The sequence below is a fragment of the Crinia signifera genome, chromosome 4 (assembly GCF_055691185.1).
Source record: "Crinia signifera chromosome 4, ASM5569118v1, whole genome shotgun sequence".
Classification (NCBI taxonomy): domain Eukaryota; kingdom Metazoa; phylum Chordata; class Amphibia; order Anura; family Myobatrachidae; genus Crinia; species Crinia signifera.
In genome coordinates, this window is record NC_139220.1 from 258574689 (window position 1) to 258597762 (window position 23074).

The 23074-nt window shown below is 45.6% G+C and overlaps 1 protein-coding gene across 6 annotated transcripts in view; it reads right to left on the reverse strand.

Moving 5' to 3' along the window:
• The window catches only part of DENND4A (DENN domain containing 4A), a 98966-nt gene that overhangs the window by 71511 nt on the left and 4381 nt on the right, over positions 1–23074 (reverse strand). The window contains exon 1 of one of the 6 annotated variants that reach the window (XM_083184336.1): positions 16057–16185. The exons of the other annotated variants lie outside the window; for them this stretch is intronic. The gene's annotated coding sequence lies outside the window, so the exon portion shown is untranslated. Of the gene's footprint in view, positions 1–16056; positions 16186–23074 lie in introns of those variants that run through there. 6 annotated transcript variants of the gene reach the window in all.

The window sequence follows — 23074 nt, forward strand, 5'->3', positions numbered from 1 at the left end:
CACAGCGCATTAATTCATTCGACATAAAAAAAAAACAGTCAAATAAAAATATACACAAATAGGTTTCTGCTGAAATGAAAAAGAATAATTTAGTGAGAAAGTAGCTAGGGATAGAAAACACAGTATTAGTTTACCGGTGGTACAAAAGAAAGACAAAAATATATCTGATGTTTTAACGAAGGGAAAAGTGAAACCTTTCATGCTCTATTCTCCAAAGTCCTGCTAGCAATAACAGGCGGTGACAAATAAATACAATAACCAGGTGACAGTGCTTTCAGGAATCCTACCAGCCTGCCAGGGCTCCGGTTCCTAATGAGCGCAGAATGTTTGCCTCTTGCTTTAGACTGGTTTGATGTTTACAGCCTATAAATGAAAGAGCATGCATACAGACAGCACAGGGATAACAGCAGTCTGAGAATCTCGCTGCTTTCCGCACAGCATGCTGTGTCATCGCAGCTGCAGCCACTGAGGCAGATGTAGGAGTCCAGCCACGTCAGTAGTGACTTAAGTGGGAATTTAATGCAACTTTGTTTCATCTGCTTCCAATGTACCTTCTGCAAAGAGCAGCGGTCAGGAAGTGCACCGGCGAAAGTAACGCAAATCATATAATTGCACTGTCAATATAAAGCCTGAGCACAGTTTCAGACATGTGGATGTATAACCACATACATACGGAAACAAACAAATAATGCATGAATGAATGATGGCTTTGAGTGTTTGTTGCGGCCACAATATTTTTTATAGTGCCTACAATTTATACAAGTACAAATACTTAATACACGATCCATCAATGATCAGAAGATTCTTTGGATTTAGCTCCCATTAAATGACAGACAAACTTTTTATTAAGTAGGTGCTGCTGAGGTTATACAGATTGCGGTATGACTTTCCACCATCTGGTCCACACATTCCAGCGACTATGTTCCACCAGTTACTAGGCGGCTGTATTACCAGCATCTGTAAGGCTGCGCTGTGCAGTGTAGTAACTGGGACCATTTATTTGACTCTAACAACAAAAGAAAAAAAAAAAGTATATTCTGAGCAGCCATACTACCATTGTAGCAATTAAAAGGCATAAAAGAGTGTATGGTACAGGATGCAGTTGGGATCTCAACATTTAGAATGCAGACAGCTGTATCCTGATGGTAAGTACTGGGGTTAGAGATAGGTTTAGGGTTAAGGCCCCCATACATTATGCGATTTTGGGCCGATTTCACCCGACTTCGGCACTTTGGGCTGATAAATCAGGTGAAATCGGGCAACATCGCACGTGTGTGACATCTGATGCGATCCGATGCGCGGTCCCGTAAGCATCGGACCGGATCAGGGCGTCGAACGTGCTGAACATAAGATATATCCGAATCTGACCCATCATGGGTGCTTAAAAGCACCCATGATGGGTCAGATCCGATATATCTATTGTGTAGCTCTGGACTCTCCTTCTCCTGACCCCCCCGCCCCCCGCAGTAGCAGCAGCCAAAGGACATCACGGGAAAAAGATCTGAAGCAGGCTCGCCGCGAGATGGGAGAGAGCACCGCTGCTGCAACGTCCTGAGCCGAAAGTGAGTTGTTCTCTTTGTATACAGTACACTGAAATCAGGCTTAAGCTCCGGCGGAGTACGGCGCCTGATTGCCTGTGTGGCTCTCCATGGATTCCTGTGTTATAAAAATATAAACATAGGAGTCCACGGTGAGCCGCAGAAGCAATCAGGCGCCGTACTCCGCCGGAGCTCAAGCCTGATTTCAGTGTACCGATTCACAGGAGTCCATGGAGACTAGAGCCGCATAAGCAATCTGGAGCTGTGCCTCAATGGAGCTCAAGCCTGATTTCAGTGTAGAGAACAACTCAATTTCGTGCAGGACATTGCAGCTGCGGTGGGTCGTCTCTCCCATCTGTAGCAGTGTCCACCACTTATCGTAGTTTTTAATTTGTCTGAATATTGTGTGGCTAACCTGAACGTTCATGTTCAGGTCTGCTACTTAAGTGTTAATTTCCATTATACTACTTTAACAAATTTCCCATGGCCAGTAGGCATCTGAAAATAGTGTGTTAATGTAGCACAATTGAGACTGACAGTGAAAAATATATCCACGTTGCCAAGACAGGATGAGGTCCTTGTACAGTATGAGAATTGTTTAGATTGGTGGGTACTGTTCTCTATGCATACAGGATGTGTAATGGCTAAATACAATTGTTTTATGATCACCCCCAGTGGTCATGCCAGTATTTAGCATTTGTTTCCAAACTGTGGTTACTAAACCGCGAACCACGGTTCCCCGTAGCACTGCAGCTCACTAGCAGCAGCGCCACAAGAGGTTGGTCTGATCCCAATTGTTTACAAGATAATTTCTGTAGGTTGGGCCATGCACTGACTGTTGCTTTAGAGTGGCATTGCAGGCCATTTGTACAGGCTGCACTGCACACCCTATATACAATGTTATGGCTGCCCCCCCCTTGGACTTAGCAGCTACAGTAGTTAAGGGTTCAGAGAAAGAACAGCGCAGCGGGATTAGAGGTGTAGGGGGCGTGTCACACTATTTAATGTATTATAATGTGTAACTGGCACTAAAACTGAGGGCATAATGTGAAGAGGGCACTACAAAAGTAAGCATAATGTGTAATTCACAATACAACAATGGGCATAATATGTAATGGGCACTACAACTGTGCATAATAAGGGCAGGGGCATTACAGATAAATCTCATATAGCACATCCAATTTGCGTCAGATAAATCACATGTGATTTATCTGACGCAAATTGGATGTAAAAAATGGCACCTCAAGTTTCAAATTGTACATAGGCCTCCTGGGAAGCTGCCGGGAAAGTTCAAGGGAAATCATATGTAATTTTACAGGTCAGTAGGGTGACCAACTCATACCTTTAATCCGGGACACATATTAATTACACAGGTTCTGTGGCTGGCTTTCACCTGGTTTTAAACTGCCACACCTCAAGACGCCATTTCACCTGGTTTTAAACTGCCACAGAACCTGTGTAATTAATATGTGTCCCGGATTAAAGGGATGAGTTGGTCACCCTACAGGTCAGATAAATCTCATAGTGTATGGGGGCCTTTAGGCTGTGGGAGGGGATGGTTAAAGTCCATTGGTACTGCTGCATAAGTCCAGTAATACTGCCGTTCAAGTCCAGTGATACTCCTACATAAGTCCAGTCCAGTGGCACTGATATTAAAGTCTGCCAAAAAGGTTATTATTTAGGGAATACTGCAACAATGATTACAGTAAAGTACAACGTCCTTACTTGTCACTCAAGAGCAGGGATAGCCAACATCAGTCCTCGAGAGCTACCAACAGTTAATGTTTTCCAGATCTCCTGACAGAATCACAAGTTAAGTAATTAGCTCCAACTGTGGATCATTTATAGTGTGTCAGTCAGTAATGAGTGCACCTGTGCCCCAGCCAAGTGATCTAGAAAACGTGAACTGTTGGTAGCTCTCGAGGACTGGAGTTGGCTACCACTGCTCTAGAGGGTCAGTATATGGTAGTAGACCGGGTTGCGTTTCTGTTTGTCCGCATATATTATGATTAGCACCCACCAGCTCTGGTTTTGCCTATCGTATGGACAATAAATATATTGATTTGGTACTGGACCACCATGTCACTGATTTTAAAAGATGCCTGTATATGGCCACTGGAAAGGCTACCTATCTTTCATTTGATGTCAGACTGCTGCCCAAATGGTTTACTACGACCAGCCATATTTCCATCTGACCTTTCGTGTTTTTTTTTTTACTCTCTCAGTCAATTCCTGGGAATGCTGACATCTATCCCTAAAGCAAGTTGGATAATGATGACGACAACAACAACAACGACTGGTAATACATCAGTACCTAAGTGTTCTCTCTACAGGATGCTAAAAAGGCGGCCATATGTGATGTGGGCCATGTTCATCTGATTCCGATGGATCGGGTAGAGAAATCTTATGAAACGTATCAACTCGCATGTGCTTCAGCTCAGATTCCAACCTGATGCAGGGTCCTGCGCGCATTGGATCGGAGCCGCAGAGGGCTGCACTAAAGATTTATCAGATATGGCAAACCTTGCTGGGATTGTATATGATACATTGTATGCAGAAGGACGATGTATCATATGCCTATTCTGCTGCCCTAGAAGCTGCTACGCATTTCAAGGGAAATCTTATGTGACCACCAATGTGAAGTCGCATAAGTGTATGGGGACCTTAAGGTGGCAATTTCATTTGAAGAAGTCTTGCTGGCTGTGTGCCAGCATATATCCCTTTTCATACAGGTACATGCTAGGAGCAGTAAACCAAACAGGGCTCATTGCCCCTTCTCTCAAATGGAGGACTTAAATATACACACTTACAAGCAAGGAATATTTTATAAACAAAATCTATCAAAAATATATTAAATAGAAAAAAAAAAAACATAAGCCCACCCAATATTTCTTGTCAAGTATCCCAGATATTTTGTCCGTGCTGCCCACCCCCTTCACTGGAAAGAGCTCCCTCCCTTTATAGACTCTTCCCGACCTTGCAAAGCTCCAAACTGGCACTGAAAACCCACCTGTTCATCAAAGCGTACCCTTCCACATAGCCTAGTACGGAGGCCACAATCTGTACCTGCTTCCTCATGTCTTGGCCATAGCTGCTAAGCTCTCTTTCTGCCTTCAGACATCCTTGCCTGCAGCTCACCGGTGTCTCTACCCCTCACTCTAGATCAGTGGTTCCCAACCCTGGTCCTCAAGTACCCCCAACAGTGCACGTTTTCCAGGTCACCCGGCAGGTGCACTCATTATTCAGACACATTTAAAAAGATCCACAGGTGGAGCTAATTACAGCACTTGTGATTCTGTGTGGAGACCTGCAAAACATGCACTGTTGGGGGTACTTGAGGACCAGGGTTGGGAACCACTGCTCTAGATTGTAAACTCCTTGGAGAAACGCACTCAGGAAACTCAGGAATTAAAGCTGTATCCTACTCAGCGACCATCTATACCTGCATCTCTTACAAAGGCAACCCGCCCTGGTAGCATTCGGTCAACTTTGCTTCCCTACATCTCAGCTGTAGCGTGTACTGTACTGTGCTGCTAATTGTTACCTGTGCTCTGTTATGTCTAGTTCTGTGTACCCTGTATTTGTGCCATATGTACAGTGCTGCAAACCATTAGTGGGGGATACGGTCATTGGGTCACCAGCATGATGGTCGACAAGCTTTAGGTCGACATGACTTAAGGACGACATGCAGGAAGGTCATATGGTCGACAGGGTCATAAGGTCAACATGTTTTTTTTTTACTGTTTTTTGAGCCAAAATGTGCCGACAGGCGGTATTCCATACTCTACCATCCACTTGGGCACGGTGGGAGAACAAAATAGTGTTCCGAGCATAGCAAGGCACAGTGCCCGACGCATTGCGAGTGCAGCAAGCCATGCTAGGGGACGCGGTACTACGTTTTAGTGTTTGTGTTGACATTCCGGTAAAAAAAATAAAAACATGTCGACCTAATGACCCTGTCAACCTTACCCATGTTGACCTAATGACCCTGTTGACCTAAATTCATGTCGACCTTAACTCATGTCGACCATAATGCTGGTGACCTAATGATCCATACCCATTTTGTGGTACTTTACAAATAAATGTAATCTAAATAGGCTCAATACTTTTTTAATATTGATATAGAATTTATATGAACAGTATTCAGCTTGAAAGCACAAAGTTGTCACATTTAGACAGCCCTCTTTATGTCAACAGACTGCAACCATAATACACTGCACATGTGATGTGTACTGAATGCATAGGGGTCCTTTGCTTATATAGACTCTAATATGCTAACAAAGTTCTTCATGTTATTGTTCTTTTGGAAAATATGTAGTTTGGCATTGTAAATGTCCAATTGCTCACATTCTAAATCTTCTGTTATCTGACTCAAGAAGATGAGAACAGGGAGGAAGGAAGCAGCCTGTCACTGAACAGACAAAATAAGAACAAGTCTCTTAATAAAAGAAAAAAAAAGAAAAGGGAGACAGACTTCTTATGGGGTGTACACACAGTGCGATGTGGCGGCTGCCAAGGAGTGAGGGGCGGCACGGGGGCCTTGCTGCACTGAGCAGCATGGCCCTTTCTTCGATCTAGCAGAAACTAGGGATGACCATCAATTAATCACAATCATCGATGGTTTATGACCGATGTCAAATACGTTTGCCATCGATGGGGGGGATCCAGATGGTTTACCTCCATCGATGGCATAGCAAAACCGATGTTTTGCATTTGGATTTCTTTCAAGGTGCCCTGCCCCCGTGATTTCATTGGCCCACAAATCAGTCAAACAAAATCGATGACCATCGATATTTTTACCTATCAATGGTCATTCATTGCATATTTTAACACTGTCGATGGCCTGTTGCCATCGATTTCAATGGCAACAATGGCCATCCCTAGTAGAAACTAGAGATGTGCAGATCCGGATGTACAGAGATCTCAAAACTGGATCTTATTGGTTATCCGGATGTCACACATTTTGGAGCCAAAAACATGTGGCAGCTGATAGCCAATAAGATCTCGTTTTGAGATCCGGATCTGCACATCTCTAGGAGAGAAAGACTGTGCTGCACAGTCTTTTCCTACTTTAGATTCTGGAGCCTCGGATCGGAAGGCCAAGCATGATGCTATTTTGGACTAAATTGCTATCGATTTTGAATATATAGTAAAAATTGATAGCCAAAATCACACCGTGTGTACACATCATTAATGAGATATCCAGGTAGCTGCAGCAAATTCCCACAGCTAATGGATTTAACTGGGGCTATACAATTTGCTCTGAGAACTTGGCAATTATTGCAGATTATGCTTCAGATGGCTCATGTTATCGGTCAGAAACAGGGTATTTTTCACTAAAAAAAAAAAAAAAAATAGGCACTAATTGGATAGCTCAATATTGACCATCGGTCATACATCGCATCAGCCTTTTTTCATTTGGGGAAAATAACACATGGGATTGGGGCTAAATGGATACTCTCCCTAAGTCTATTCACAGTTAATAAAATTATTGATTTGGGAATGGTGAGTGTGGAGACACAAGGTGGGTGGCAGTACATCCTGCCATCCATAGCGTCAATGCTCATTGACTCCTGCCATCCATAGCGGCAATGCTCATAGTGATGCGGGGAGCGTATCATTAACAGTATGGAGTGTACACACTAGGTGATATTGTAAACAATATCACTCAGAAAGCCCTTTGTGAGCTATATTGGTCCCGTCCTCAAGATAACTCATTGAAATATAAAAATATTCTGAAATACAGAATTATCAGTTTTCCAAAATGCTTTTGGTCCCAAGCATTTTGGATAAGGGAAACTCATCCTGTATAAGTATACAGTAAAAAAAAAAAAAATTAACTATCCCTGTTTTTATTCCAAAAAAAAAAAAAAAAATGAATATGTAAATGTTTGACACTTTGCTGTGACAATTAAAGCAAAATTCTAAATCCTATTGATGCCTAATGTGATATCACAATTTATGGTTTTAAACATTATTTTATTATTACTTAAAATGCAAACAAACAGAAAGACATTTGTAGCATCTGATGTTTGACTAATAGAAGATTTCCTCTATTTTTCTATTCAATATTGCTTATAGAAGCAAAATAGAACCGAAATGGAATGATTCCATTCGATCCCGATGCGCATTCAGGTTTAGTCGAAATCTAAAAGAAAAATAGTCTTGCCAGGCAAGACTATGGGTATATTCAATGCTGATCAGGCAAGCTATGATGGCGAGCAGTGCCTATTGCTCGCGGTCATAGCCTGCCCTTAGTATTCAACTGACCTTCTGAACTCGCTGTTTCCACCTCGCAATTTCTAAAATGCAAGGTGGAAACGGCGAGTGCGGACTGCCAAAATGGCGAGGCTCGCAGCTATATGCAGCGGGCTTGCTGCATTGGCCGCGAACCTCACTGTTCGGGGGAAGAGGACGGCAAGGATTCCCCGGAACATAGAATAGGGCAAGCTGGGTTTTTATGGGTGAGCGGCCAGCAAGTGGGGCTTTCATAGGGCGAGCAGCCGTCGATCCTCGCCGAAAACAAGCCATCCTCACCATAAAAAAACCCCACCCGTATATAGCACAAATCAAATTGAATGCCAGATCGAATCGAACGGCATATCAAATCGAAATGGAATTCCGCATCTAACTGTGTGTACCCACTATAAAGCCCCATACACATTAACCAATCCCCACCAATATTGGTGGCGGCTGGCATCATAAAGTGCACACACACTTGCCAATGCTGGGCGTGGCGAGGCGGGTGGAGCGACTGTCATATGCTCGTCGTTAACGAGAACCTGCGTGAGCACGCATTGTTAACGACATTAAATGTACACACCAGGGGATGTTGTTCAAAATGTCCTTTCTGGGTGATATCATGAGCAATATCACATAGTGTGTATGGGGCTTAAGAAATACACTTCTTACAGATATCAAACTACAGATTAATATAAGCCTGTTCCTTATTAGTGGTAGGAAACGTCATATAGCTGATCAAATAAGCGTTTTCATTATTTAATGTGACTTGCTATAAATCCCTTCTAGCAGAGAGCAGCATATATAAGGTAATGTGATTGGTGGAACAGTCCCATGCTCTATAGCCAGCATTAACATTGTGAAAGGATTATAAATGTTATACATTCCTTACTGGGTAATGAACAATAAGCGACCATTCAGTTAAATCCCCAATATTCCCATGCAGTACTTGCTGTTGCCTATTCTCCGGAGAAATGAGGGCAGATCAAGTTTTTCCCAGTATATCACGCACTATTACACAAAAACTAAAACATCCTGGGCAGACGAGGTTCCAAAACATGAACAAGAGCACAACTTACTGTGTCCTAAACCTTCTGTTTATGTCCAGCAAAGCATAACAAGAACTTTAGATACCACAATGAACTGCACTATAAAAACACATTTTCACACAGGAAATAGTAATGTCAATAAAAACACGCCAAGGCACGAACAAGATGCAATCTGAAAGCGATTATGATTCAGTCTGTATAAAAGACCATGGAGCAGATGTATTAAGCCTGGTGAAGTGATAAAGTGGAAGGTCATAACGCACCAGCCAATCAGCTGTGTTTAAAAAGATGACAGCTAAGGGTTGAATGGCTGGTGCGTTATCACCTTCCAATTTATCACTTCAGCAGGCTTAATACATCTACAAAATGCAGCGCAAGTACAATTCTTGTACCTCAAGTTGTAAAGCTTCCAGAACCTTTACACAATGGTCAGCTATTGTCCATTTGCAAGTGCCCACTCATTATACTAGAAAGATATTTCCTCTCAGAACACCAGTCAACTCTTCCATAGCTGCAATATGGCTAGTGTTCATTCTAGCACCCGCTATCTTTGAAAACCCATGCAGTTCCTCTTCTCTGCCTGCTGTAGCTCTTCTTTCTAGCACAGTGTGGTCTGTATATCAGCACTGATATGCAAACCAGACCTGTGCTAGAAACACCACAGCAGACAGCAACACCCCAGGCTGGGAAGAGGAACTGCATGGGTTTTCAAAGATAGTGGGTGCTAGAATGAACACTAATGGCCACCAGCACCCACTGTAACACACGTGTCAGGTTCACAGTGAAGGGGGTAAATTTTGGAACAATTTCTGCATCCAAAGCCCGCCAAATCCGCTCTAATCTAGAATAGAATACTAGATGTTGTCCAGTCGCCATCTTGCACATTATCGCACTGTACAAGAACATGGAGAAGATTCCCAATGTCACAACAATCCTCATTTGTGCAAGGAGCCACATTGTAAGTGGCATGCTGAGAAAGCGGGACAGTTTACCCTTCCCTCATTTCCATGACCACAAAAGGAAAATAACAAAATAAAAATATCATAAAACTAGGTGAATATTATTAAAGAAACAGAAATACTTCACCAAAACCGTAAAAAATTAATTATTGGCCGTTCACAGTTGAAAGAAAATCTTCAGCAGAAGTAAACAGGGTTGTTTTGTGGACCTGGCCATCTGGGGATTGGAGTCCATCAGCACTACAGCGATGCTCTACATAATACTGCAAATGCTCACCTACTTCAAACATGGAGCTTTAGACCCCTGAGATTACCCACTGTGTGCAAATGGTACGTTCTCAGAGAAGGGACACTGACAACATCAATGCATAGTTTTAAACAAGACAAAAGTAGTTTTATCAAGAATAATATTATCGCTGCGCCCCTTACAGCTTGCTGGAGTCAAATTTGGGGCACATCCACTTTTATTAGCTGAAGGGGTTAGATATACTGTATTTTGCCGACATTGCGGTGTTGACTACATCCTGCCTAAACACATATGTAACTCACTAATAACTTTCTCTGACTATTGTGATTGATTTTTTGATCCAGGATAGTTAATGTTAAGCTGTACATAATACTAGAAGTGCACATCCGATGCGTTTCATCTCCAAGAGACTTCATCAGGGGTTTATCTTAGATTGGTAAGTATTCCTCATCTTGGAGTATATGGCTGATAAATTTCTCCAAAAATGTAACCAGAAGGAATTAACCTAAACCTCCAAGATTCAATGGAATAATGAAAAAACATGCAGTTCTAAAATGGCCAACAAGGTGTGCATCACTGACGAACTCTATAGCATATGGGGTGCGCTCATCCAACCTCCAAGCAAATAAATACATGTTAAAATATAAAAGAGAAGGGGGTGCTCCATAGTGCATAAAACAGTTTTTAATCAGATCAGCTTATCCAATGAGTACACACTGGCATACGAGTGCTCATACCAAGTAAATAACAGATGTGGTCTGGATCCCAAATAGTTTACAAATAATATTACCCGGCAAAACTCCTCCAACCGTCCGGGGCACTAGCACGAGCAAAACCCCGCTGTTGAACCACACGTAGCGTATCTTATGCAAAAAATGACACCAAATCGTCTGGAATCATTCCCGGGAAGGTCCAGGGGGAGTTCAAGGGAAATTGCATTCAATTTCAGAATCAGATATATTGTTGTAGTAGATGGGGACCTTAAAAGGTGCTAGAGGTACATATATATTATGCCGCCTATTGAAACAAATTATCTGTTCAGACCAAAAATGGGAAGAATATATGCATATTTCTTTAAAAGATTAAGAATGAAAAATATATTTCAGAAAATGTCCAAATGCATTAGTCATTGGGTAACGCTTGTTAAGCTGATGCACACGATGTACCTTACTCGCGATCTTATGCGTAAGTTTTGGCCCACCACCTCTCCTCTCTGTTGGAGACACTGGTTGCTACCCTCTGGCATTCCTTTCGGTCTTACCTAACACACCAAAAGCTTTGGACTGAAGTATTTAGTCTCATTTCAGTTTTTGGGATGATGCTGCCATTAGCTGCCAACAACCCGAGACTACTTTACTCCACCGTTACCCAACCTCCCTCCTGCCATATAACCTACCTGTACGAACCACATCATAATTGCCACCGGATCAGCTATTGCCTAATTCTGGAGAAAAAAAACTGATTTCCCTGTTTGCAAGATATTGGTTGCGGGCCGTGTCTACTTTTGAGATGATCTCTTTGAAATTACTGGCTGATTAGAACTTCTCAGATCAAAAACATAATAATTTGCTCACCCGCTTAAAAAAAAATATATATATATATATCATATAGTTTGTCATGTTTTAGATTTATCTAAAAGAGTCTACTTAAAAAAAAAAAAAAAAAATCACTTACTGATCAACCTGTTCCAAAACAGATATAAAGGCGACCTTTTGGACTTTAAGTAAGTGTCATACGGCAGGGTGATTTAATAAAAAAAAAAAAAAAATAATTATACAAAAAAATAAATAATTCCTGCAATTTACATCATATACAGTTTTAATTGACTTTCACAGCTGTGTCCTCCCGTCTAAAGTCATTGATTTTTATGCTTATCACACTCATTAAGGTCCGGATTAGCCGCACATAGCAGCTAAACCAATCAAATTAATGGACAACCCGTGCAAAAGTCCCGTTTGAGGGCTGAAATGGGTGACTTTTCGTTGACTGCAGCTTGACACTCCCAGGGGGTGTGAGATTAAATGCCAGCGCATGAACTGAGCTCCATTTGAACAGGCCCGTTGGGCATCCTCTAGTGCAGGGGTGGCCAACCGGTAAGAGGTAAAGAGCCGAAAAATATTTGTAGTCATACTAAAGAGCCGACAACATGCGCGCGCATGCACCCAAAAAAGGGGCGTGGTCTATTTGGACCCCTTGGTGGTATGCCCGCAGAGTGTTGTCCCGGAAAATTTTCAGGCATACCACTAATCTAGAATAGGTGGGCACCAGTGGTATCCAGGTGTGCACCACTGGCACAGCACCTCTAGAGACCCCCTCCTTCGCACACCCCCCCCCCATCACTTTTGCTCCAGCGTCCAAGCAGTATGGGACCATTAACCTGAGACCCAGGGTGACTGGGGATACACCCCCTCCCCAGCTCTGTAATATAGTCTGTATGCCCATCACCAAGGTCTCCCGCCCTTCCCAAACCCCGGCCTGCTCCTGCTACAGCCGCCACCATATCTCACCCTGAGCTGCCTCTGGCGAGAGCTCTATAGGTCCACACACAGCCATCACGTGCTCCCCATCACGACAGCAGCAGACCCGCACATGCGCAGTAGGGGGTTGCTTTGTAAAGACTACATTTCCCATGAGCCTCGAGTCCCCGGCCCTGCCTCCTCCAGCCGCTTACACAGCCTGCCGCCGATGTCACTGCTGAATGTGACAGGCAGAGGCAGTGGGGGCAGCGGTGGGGGGGGGGGGCTGATAGGCTCGAAACATGTTGGAGGAATAAACCAAATTTTTTTTCACTGCAAACAAAAGTCTCTGAGTGCCACTATCGCCGGCCATATCTACAGCTATTGTACAGCTTGAGGGGGCACCGGAGCAAGATTCCTACAAAGTAAGGAGTTGTGAGTGCCGGGGATATGGAATATATATATAAGTTGTGTCCCAAATTAGTGTTCATTCTAGCACCCGCTATATTTGAAAACCCATGCAGTTCCTCTTCCCTGCCTGGAGTGTCACTGTCTGCTGTGGTGTTTCTAGCACAGGTCTGGTTTGCATATCAGTGATGATATACAGACCACACTGTTCTAGAAGCACTACACCAGACAGCGACACCCCAGGCAGGGAAGAGGAACTACATGGCTTTTCAAATATGGCGGGTCCTAGAATCAACACTACAAATAATGCGCTTTAAAGAAAAGCAGCACCTTGCTGTCAACAAAAGCACAGAGAAAGGAATAACAAAACAGAATAGAGGTGCGCTGTATCACCTATTCGGTTTTCATATACATACACACACATATATATATTAATGCACTCAGGTTCACACACCTTGATATATCGTAGCGATTTCATAAATTGATCCCTTTTGTGACTGCATAGTTCTGGGTGGAGAGGACACAGATACATGCTGGAAGGCATGCAGTAATTGTGAAATAATGGAATTAATAGGGCAATATTCGATTGTTTATTGTTTCTGAACTCCCATCTAAGGGACAAGAGATCTGACGGGCATTTTTTTTTTTTAAATCATCGTGCCAATAGAGGTTGGGTTTAGCTGCGAAAAGCAGATAAACCCAACCATGTAATGAGTGCAATACAAATAGTCCATTTGATGGCTCATAAGTACCACTTTATGCTCATTTTAGCTCACCGACCCCGGAGGTGATAGCAGAAATGCGGGCCCTGGCAGCTGGCGCCAGAACTGAGCAACAACGGAATAGCTCTGTTGGGCATCATCTACTGACTGACAGCAAGCAAACAATTGAATCTCACCCAATTTGAAACTAGAAATATCAAGTCATATTTAAACAGCATTTTGAATCTGCAGCACGAGCAAAATGTTGTGATGAAGAAGCCCACCAAGTAGTACAGTTATGGAAGGGGGGGGGGGTCTTATATAATCAAACTCTTGAGAAACCACTAGAAGTTCAACCAGGAGTAAATGTTGGGGAAATATATACTGGCAGGAAGAGATGTGTGCAAACAAGGATTCCACTTAACAGTTTGGCGCTGGCAGATTTCATAGGTTTTCATCACTCATGCCCTTTGCACATGGAATTTTTACTGGCAGCTTATATTGACTGGGGAATATGCACTGCGAAAACAGTATGCCAGGCTGAAGGGGTAGTAGTACAATGTTCTCTGATGATACAGGTTTGAGAGCTCCCTTAAGTGTTTCTATAAATCAGGTTTCAATTCTTAGAAGTGAAAATCGGGTGGTGCATGGCAGCCCGACAGTCTGGATCCCGAGATCAGAATCCCGACTGTTCAAATGCCCAACAGTCTGGATCCTGACTAACAGGGACTATGCTCTCTTGTGGGGGCCACGACCTCCATAGAGGGAAAAGAGAACACATGGCGAGCAAAGTGAGACAATGAGCCCGCAGCATGGCGAGCCCACAAGGGGCTTCTTTGAGCTCGCCTTCCTGACAGTGTACCGGCGGAAGGGATTCCGGTATACTGACCATAGGAGTCCCGAATGTTGGACAGTCATACTACACCCATGGAAATTATACTACTGCAAATTTATATTATATGTCACCTTTAAAAGCTACATAAAAATAATCAGTATTACAGAATTAAACATGTAACATAGTTGTGTATTATAAAGTGCCTTGAGTAGTGTTCATTCTAGCACCCGCTATCTTTGAAAACCCATGCAGTTCCTCTTCCCTGCCTGGGGTGTCGCTGTCTTCTGTAGTGCTTCTAGCACAGTGTGGTCTGTATATCAGCACTGATATGCAAACCAGACCTGTGCTAGAAACACTACAGCAGACAGCGACACTCCAGGCAGGGAACAGGAACTGCATGGGTTTTCAAAGATAACAGATGCTAGAATGAACACTACTTGAGTGAACATTTATTTATTTACAGTTTCTTAAATAGCGCAGCATATTCCATTGTGCTTTACAATAGCAAACAGTGATTAAACAAACTGGGTAGATACAAACCGACATAGAGGTAGGAGGGCCCTGCTCGCAAGTTTACAATCTATAGGGATAATAGGAGGGATACATAAGGATAGAATACCATAGCATGGCAGTCCCATCAGATTATTAGACAGTCCTGATGGGATGCAATTAAATATGAATGCTACAAGTCAACATCAAAGTAGTACAGTGTCTAATTAAAATACAATTGTTCTCTTATCAGGTAATGAACACAATAGTACTGGGAATGTAATCAGCTGGTGTGACCTAAAAGAATTAGAGAAGCAAATCTAAAATCAAAATCAGCCATCATCAAAATCCTACACACGGTAGAGACCGGGCACAAGGGCCAGTTTCACCCACCTCAACACACACCTCCAACACCTAAATCATAAATATGCCATCTACACAGATGGTGTAATGGTTATCAATGAGGTCATGGGTTCAATTCCCACATTGCCCCAACTGTGCGGAGTTTATATATTCTCCCTGTACTTGTGATGGTTATCCTCCAGGTACTCTGGGTTCCTCCCACAATCCAAAAATATACTGGTAGGTTGTCTCACAACAAAATTAACCCTAAAATGAATGTGTGTGTACACATGTGGTGGGGAATATAGATTGTAAGCTCCACTGGGGCAGGGACTGATGTGAATGTCCAAATATTCTCTGCGAAGCGCTGCGGAACATATACACACACACAGTGCTGGCATGTAAGATAGAAGCTCATAGAGCTACATGTCATGTCCTAGCCATGGGTCCAGGAGGAAAGTGCCATCAACAGCATCAGCTGCTCCATCCCCCCACCCCCACCTGTCACACAGCACTAGCAGTCATGCAGCAGCACACATACATGTTGCATTATTACACAGGCGTATGATGCACCATGTTCATGTGAGCGGGTGTGAGAAGCGTGTGAGAAGCGTGCAGGAGGGCGCAGCAGGGACAGGCTGCCGCACACCCCGTTATCTCGCATCTTGTTGCATCCCTCCTCCTGCAGTAGCTCAGCTCTCATGCTGCTGCTCATAGCTACCCCTCCCCCTGGCCACGGGCGGCGAGCTAGCCCCCTCCCTCTGGTAGCGGCATGCACACACGGGGACTTACCTCTCCCCGGGTCTTTCCCGGTGATCGCGGATCTCTCTCAATCACTCGCGCCGCCTCGCGCCATCTTGTGTTTGTATCGGTGGTGGGAGCGCGCCTGGTCACGTGACGGTGTGTGTGTGTCAGTGTGTGTGTGGAGAGAGAGAGAGAGAGAGAGAGAGAGAGAGAGAGAGGCTCCAGCCACGACGTCACACTCTCTATCTCGCTGCTGCTGCTGCTGCTGCTGCTGCTCATATGTATCAAGTGGGGAAAAGAATGTAGAAGTGGATCATCGGAGAAGTTGTTAACAAACATTTTACAGAATGTTTTTAATAAATGCTATTTTAATGCTGGTTGGTTGCTATGGGCAGCTTCGACACTGGTCCGCTCTTTTCACTGTATCATGCAACACTGCTACGATGTCTCGCAGCAGTGTACGGACACCGGACAGCCTGCGACCCGCCGGGAGGGATGCATGCTTCCCGCCCACCTCACCGCCAGGAGGGAGGTCCCAGAATGGGTGGTCGGATGGCCAGCCCATCCCACCACCTGGTCGGGTCCGATGCACACGGGACCGCGCATCGGACCCGACTACATGTCAGGGAGAGACGATTTGGTCTGATTTAACGGACCGATTGGTTGCAATCGGCCGAAATAGGACAAAATCGTCTCAGTGTATGGGCACCTTGACATTCCTGTACCAGCACCTGAGCTCTCTATTATCCTGATTCAGACCGGGTGATTATTGGTACACTGCACATGCATATGGGCCCCAATGCGCATGCGTGACAGCTGCTAGAGAAGAAATCATGCTACTTTTTTTTAATTTGTTAGACGGTCTCATGGTGATTGACAGGAAACCTGTGGGAGTGCTAAGAAAAAAGGATTGCCAGAAAAAAACGCTATGCATGCCCAAGTGTTTTAGGGGAGGGTGTGTGACGTCAGCTCCAGGCCGGATATGCCTGTATTCATTATAACCGCTGAGTAAGTCCCTGGCTACTCCTAGCTTGCAATGACTGGTGTCCAGTGGAAACTCATCCGATGCTGAGCATCTAATGGTTTTGGACATAGTCGCTGGGCTGCAAAACCTTCACTAGCCATATACATCCATGCCCTCAGCGAGCTCATTAATTTGGAAGGTGGGATTTCACTGTAGAGGGGCGGCATCTACCTGTTTGCTGGCCGCTGCAAATTCTCTCAGCAGCGATCAGGTCTGAATCGGGCCATATTTATCTATCATATTATTTATCATCAACGGCTTGTAAAGATGGGCATCCATGTCTCTTTTCCGTGCATGCACCTACAGGGTGCACACTATATCCTCACTCCACAGTCAAAATTTTTGTGAGCTATATATTCTGTTTATCATCTGTCTGTATTTGTACATGTGCTATACAATAAAAAGTCCATATGGTTTAGTGCAGGACTCGACAAACCCCAGGAGCCAGGTCGCCACGGCGACCAGATTCTGCTTCCTGGTGACCAGATTTTTTTAAGTGGAGGAAGGAGTCCGGCCACCCCTCCGCACACGGCCACAGCAGCCCGGACACCACTCCGCACATGGCCGCAGCAGCCCAGCCAACCCCTCGGTACTTAAAGTGCCCATACACTAGTAAGATTTATCTTCAGATCTGGCTGGTTGGAACAAAAACATGGTTATGGATGAGTGACAGTTTGTCAGTTTTCCAGCATTTCCAAGCAAATGATCAACTGTCATTTGCTCTCATCCATAACCATGTTTTTGTTCCAATCAGCCAGATCTGAAGATAAATCTGCGTGTGTATGGCCACCTTTAGACCCAGCAGCCTGTCCCCCCCCCCTGCCGGCACACAGCAGCTGCAGCCCGGCCATTCCCCGCAAATGGCCCAGCAACCGGCCACTCCCCAGCCTGCACACAGGCAGCAGCAGCCCGGCCACCCCCGCACATGGCCCCGGCTGCGAGGCCACAATGTACCGGGCAGCTGCCACCACTAACCCCCAGCCTCTGTCAGAGCAGGGAGACTTCCTTTTCCTGGTGACCAGCAGCTGCTCAGCCAGAGCCCCCGGGGCTGGAGGAAGGGACCAGACCACTCCAAAATCACACCTCTGGCCTTAACTACAGCCTACTGCAGGCCTGCCCCAAGTATGGCAAAGCTAGGGGCTCCTTCCTACAGCAGCACACCCTGGAAGTGTAGGAACTACAGAGACTAGGTGAGTGACTGGGGTAGATTTATTATATGGCGATTAGGGGAATATGCGCTATCCCCGTGCCTTAAGGCAGGGGATAGCGCTTCCCCTGATCTATCACACCTGCTGGCTGGTACTTTATCGGCGGCGCTGTGGGGCAGGAGGCATAGCGCAGCTACGATATTTTGCACTGCGCCCCTGCCTCCTGCCTGATTTATGAACGGTCAGCATCGCTGACCGTTCCGCCGCCTGCAGCTATCGACTTCGACAGCTGCAGGTGGCGATGCCCTATGCCCACAGCAGGGACAGCACTGTCCCTGCTGCTGGTGCTGAGCTGCGCTGGGATCTCGCATGAGTAGCGAGATCCCGCACATGCGCAGTCCAGCCGGCCGGGGGGAAGGAGACAGTGCGTCAATGTTAACTGATGCACTGTCAGCTGGAGGGGACATCGCCGGAGGGGGGAGTTAGCACTCCCCCGCTTCGGCAGCAAGATCTTAGATGTCCCCTTCCGCTTCGCCTCGCTAATGAGGCGAAGCAGGGAGTGTTATAGCGGCGCTCTTAGCGCCGCTATAATAAGTCTACCCCGATAGTGCCGCACACACCAGCATCTAGCTGTGACATCTGGGCCATGCACATGGGGGGTCCTGCTTACTCTCTGATGCTATAAACAGGTGATATGGGCCAGGTCACCCGGCAGGTACACAGGTGTACTCACTGACACACTTCCCAGGTATGCAGGTTTACTCACTGACACACTTCCTAGGTCACCGGGCAGACACACAGGTGTACTCATTACTCACTGACACTTCCCAGGTCAACCAGCAGACACACAGGTGTACTCATTACTCACTGACACTTCCCAGGTCACCCGGCAGGTACACAGGTGGACACAGTTCCCAGGTACACAGGTGTACTCACAGACACTTTCCAGGTCACTGGGCAGACACACAGGTGTACTCATTACTCACTGACACACTTCCCAGGTTATCCAGCAGGTACACAGGTGTACTCATTACTCACTGACATACTTCCAACATCACTGGGCAGACACACAGGTGTACTCATTACTTACTGATACACTTCCCAGGTCACCCGGATATGAAGCATCACATGTATCTTTTAGGGTTTAGCAGTTGTGCACCATTCTAATGCTAGCTACACACCTGACTGATTTGAAAAACAGCAATAGCGGAAACTAAAGAACGATCCGTAAATGACCGTAATACATATGATTTTGAGTGTACACACTATGGGCCTTATTCTGCTTGGAGCGGCCAAACGTGCGTACGTTCGCCATTACCGCACGCTAGCCGTACGCGGCCGTTGGGGTTAAGTCCACCCACAAATCAGCCGCTTACGTACGGGCAGAAATACCGTAGAAGGGGAGTGGTGTACAAATGAGCGTACGGCAACGTACGCGGCCGGCCCAGCCCTTACACTCCGACAACTGGCGTACAACTGAGCGTACGGCGCCGTCTACGGCCGTCTCTCCTCCGTCTCCCCACCGACTTCTTGCGGAGATCTGAGCGTACGCCAGTTTGCACGGACGGGTCCCTATTGTTTTCAATAGAAAACTCAGCTTATGTCACCGCTCGTGAGAGTGAGCGTACGTCCGTGCACGCTGGCATACCCTTCACATATATGGACCTGCAAATCTTGCCTCTCAACTACTAATCTGACAATTGATTAATTAATCTATTTGTTATTCAATTATTGTTTTCTATTAACTCAATTGAAGATTGTGTGCAAAATAGTGGTCATGGGCTTCAAACATTGCTGAAACATCCTTTGTAGGTGTTAGATGTGGTTTATGTTATTGTATCCTAAATACAAAACCTATGTTAGTATTAGAGTGAACACGTTGACACATGTCGACTTGTGTAGATTGAGTGTGCTACTGCGTAAAGTCTATGAAAGCACGTAGTGAATGTGTCTGTTTAGCAAATACCTACCTTAGCGTATAAAAAGATTCTTACCTTAAATTAAACAAACCTTTAAATGTGGAGAAGTATAGAAACATAAGCTTCCAATGTGTTTGCGTGCTGCATGTGTGGCTTGCAGGCAGTGAAATCATGGTTTGGAGTTAATAGACTGCAGCATTGCTTATTACATTCAGGTGTATGTGTTTGAGTAGTAATCAGCGTTAATTAGCCAACTCAGGCGCACGCTGGCATGCGGTATCTGTAGGGGTGGTTTTAGCTGGCGGTTGGCGGCCGCCTGTTTGGTGTCCGAAACGAACGGTGCCTTAGTCGATCGTGCGGTAGTAGCACCGCTCATTTCTGGTGCACACCCCCGTGTACGCCCATATTTACGCCCATTTTCCCTCATTATTTCGGCCACTCCCATCAACACGCCCCTATGCCGCCCCATTACCCGTACGCTCGCGTACAGGTTTTTTCGCACGTTGGGACACCGGCCGTAAGCGTTGTGGAGTGTTCGCGCCGGCGCATTAGCGTATCTGCACATGCGCAGATCGTAAAAAACCCCGGGACGTACGCGTACGGCCCGGACGCTCCAAGCAGAATAAGGCCCTATATACCCTTCCCAAAAGAGGCAGCTCATTAAGGCCTGTGGTTTAATATGTAATGGGTGTGTGACATGTGTAATGAGCATTATGTTGTACATTTTTGGTGCACACTGTCCCTATTTTTAGTTTGTCTGGCTCCTACACTTTCATCCTGGCTCCTAGATTTTAAAGATATTTGTCGAGCCCTGATTTAGTGCTAAAGGGAAATAAATGTGGAACTGCACAGCTATTGTACATGTGCATGGTGCACCTAAATAAGTAACTGCTTGGTGCAAAATTTAAGAGGTACAGACGGCATGCCAGTGCTGAACCAAACAGATGGGCCTAATTCAGAGTTCATCGCTAATGTGCGAAATCGCAGCTTATCTAATGACTGCACATGAGTACAGATTGTAGCAAAAACCAGATGCAGAAATAGAGTACGTATAGTAATTGCAATTTTGATTGACAGGAAGCCAGCGTTTTTGGGGGTGGTAACTGTCCTTTTGCAATGTCAGGAAAACTGCAGACGCGTCCAGGCGATTTAAGGGAGGACCTGTGACTTCAGCACCGGCCTGGATCATCCTGTTTCTGCAGCAGATGATCGGTAAGGTCAAACTTATATTTGCACAGAAATGGTTTGTGAATTGCGTAAGGATTTGTGGGTGCATAGCAAAGAGCAAATTCATTTGCAGATTTACATGGGGCGGATTTTCTTTCTGATTGGACTATCTACCCGCAGTCATCTCCAACTTTGTAGATGAGTGATCACATCTAGATAATTGTGTGTCTTTTCTTTGTACATCCCCGTCTTGAATGCAGCTGCAGAAGCGGAAACACTGCTGGAATAGGTAGGGGGGGGGGGGGGGGGGTTACATGACTGGAGCAGATGAGAATGAATCAGATAGTTCTGGAGCAAAATGGTTTTGCATACATTGTTAGCACTGTGCACATCTCAGCGCATTGGCTCTGTAGTAATAACAGGGTGCCATGCCCAGCGTTATTGTGTTCTCGGTCACCAAAGTGGTCTTGCTGCTTTATTTTTAGATGAAAAAGTGGAACTCAGATTTAGAAAAATGTGGAACTCACTTATGACATATGCTGAGAGGAAATTAAATGCTGCAACTTGGTTCCAATGCATTCCAGCACAAATTAATCCCTGACTGCTAAGCAGTGTTGAAATACTGTTGAATGCAGTTGAATTACGTGTCCTTCCAGTGCCCCATGTTACATGTGTGTGCTGCCCAGAAGCTTGGGCCAGTCAGCAGTGAGAGCAGTTCTTCTGAGTTCGGAATAGCACTTGTACTGTTCGGCTTCTATCTTCCGGACAGCTTATGATGTGGAGGTGTCTAGAAAGAATTACGTGTCATGGCCAGGACTGAATGTATATCTACAGCATAGGCGCCGAAACCGTGGGTGCTCCGGGGCCCGAGCACCCACGGAAAGTGAGGAGCACCCACGGCATGGGCCACGGCAGCGGGGTCCCAGCAGCGGATATACCGTCAATAGCAGGGTCCCTGCGGCGTATGGGAACTAGTAGCGGTATTCTGAAGGGACCCTGCTGCGGCGCTGCCGCTGCCAGGTTCCCCCCGACGGCGAGCAGCGGGTGAGTCCCGGGGGGGGGGGGGGTGATAGTCTGGGAGCACCCACCGGAAAAATCGTAAATCGGCGCCCCTGATCTACAGTAGGTGAATGAGTATGGCTGGCTGGGAGAAATCTATTTTCAAAGCAAGGCTGGCACTTAGGGGTATTTCTGTGAACATATAGCTGCCGCTGGGGTATATCCCCATGTAAAGAATGTCTAGCGCTGTACTTTCAGTATTTTTTAAATCACGCACAAATCAGTTATTCTGGTCTATAATTATTCCATCTGTTTCCACAGATAGAAATCCTGAAAACATGGCCTGTTGGGGTAATTCGTCAAGTTAGTCAAAATGTGTTCATAGGTATGCGAGTCAGGTTCATCTCCTCTAAATTAGACCCAACAGCAGTGGCGTAACAATAGCACCGCAGCCCCCGCAGTCGCAGGGAGGCGCTGTGTAAGTGTGGGCGCCGGGGGGCTGCGGGGCTATTGTAATGCCCCCCCAATCCCCTGCAGCTTTACCTGTAATCGCTACGGTGGTCCCGGCTCCCCTCCTGGCTTCATTCTGATGTTATGGAGACGGGCTATCATAAAATGTCCGCCCCCATATAGCAGACTGTTCTCTGAAACTGTATGCTGTATGGGGGCAGACATTTTGTGATGGTCCGTTTTTCATAGCATCAGAATGAAGCCAGGAGGGGAGCCGGGACCACCGCAGCGAATACAGGTAAATCTGCAGGGGATTGGGGGGGGGGGGGCATGGGCGGCCAGGGTTGTTGGGGGGGGGG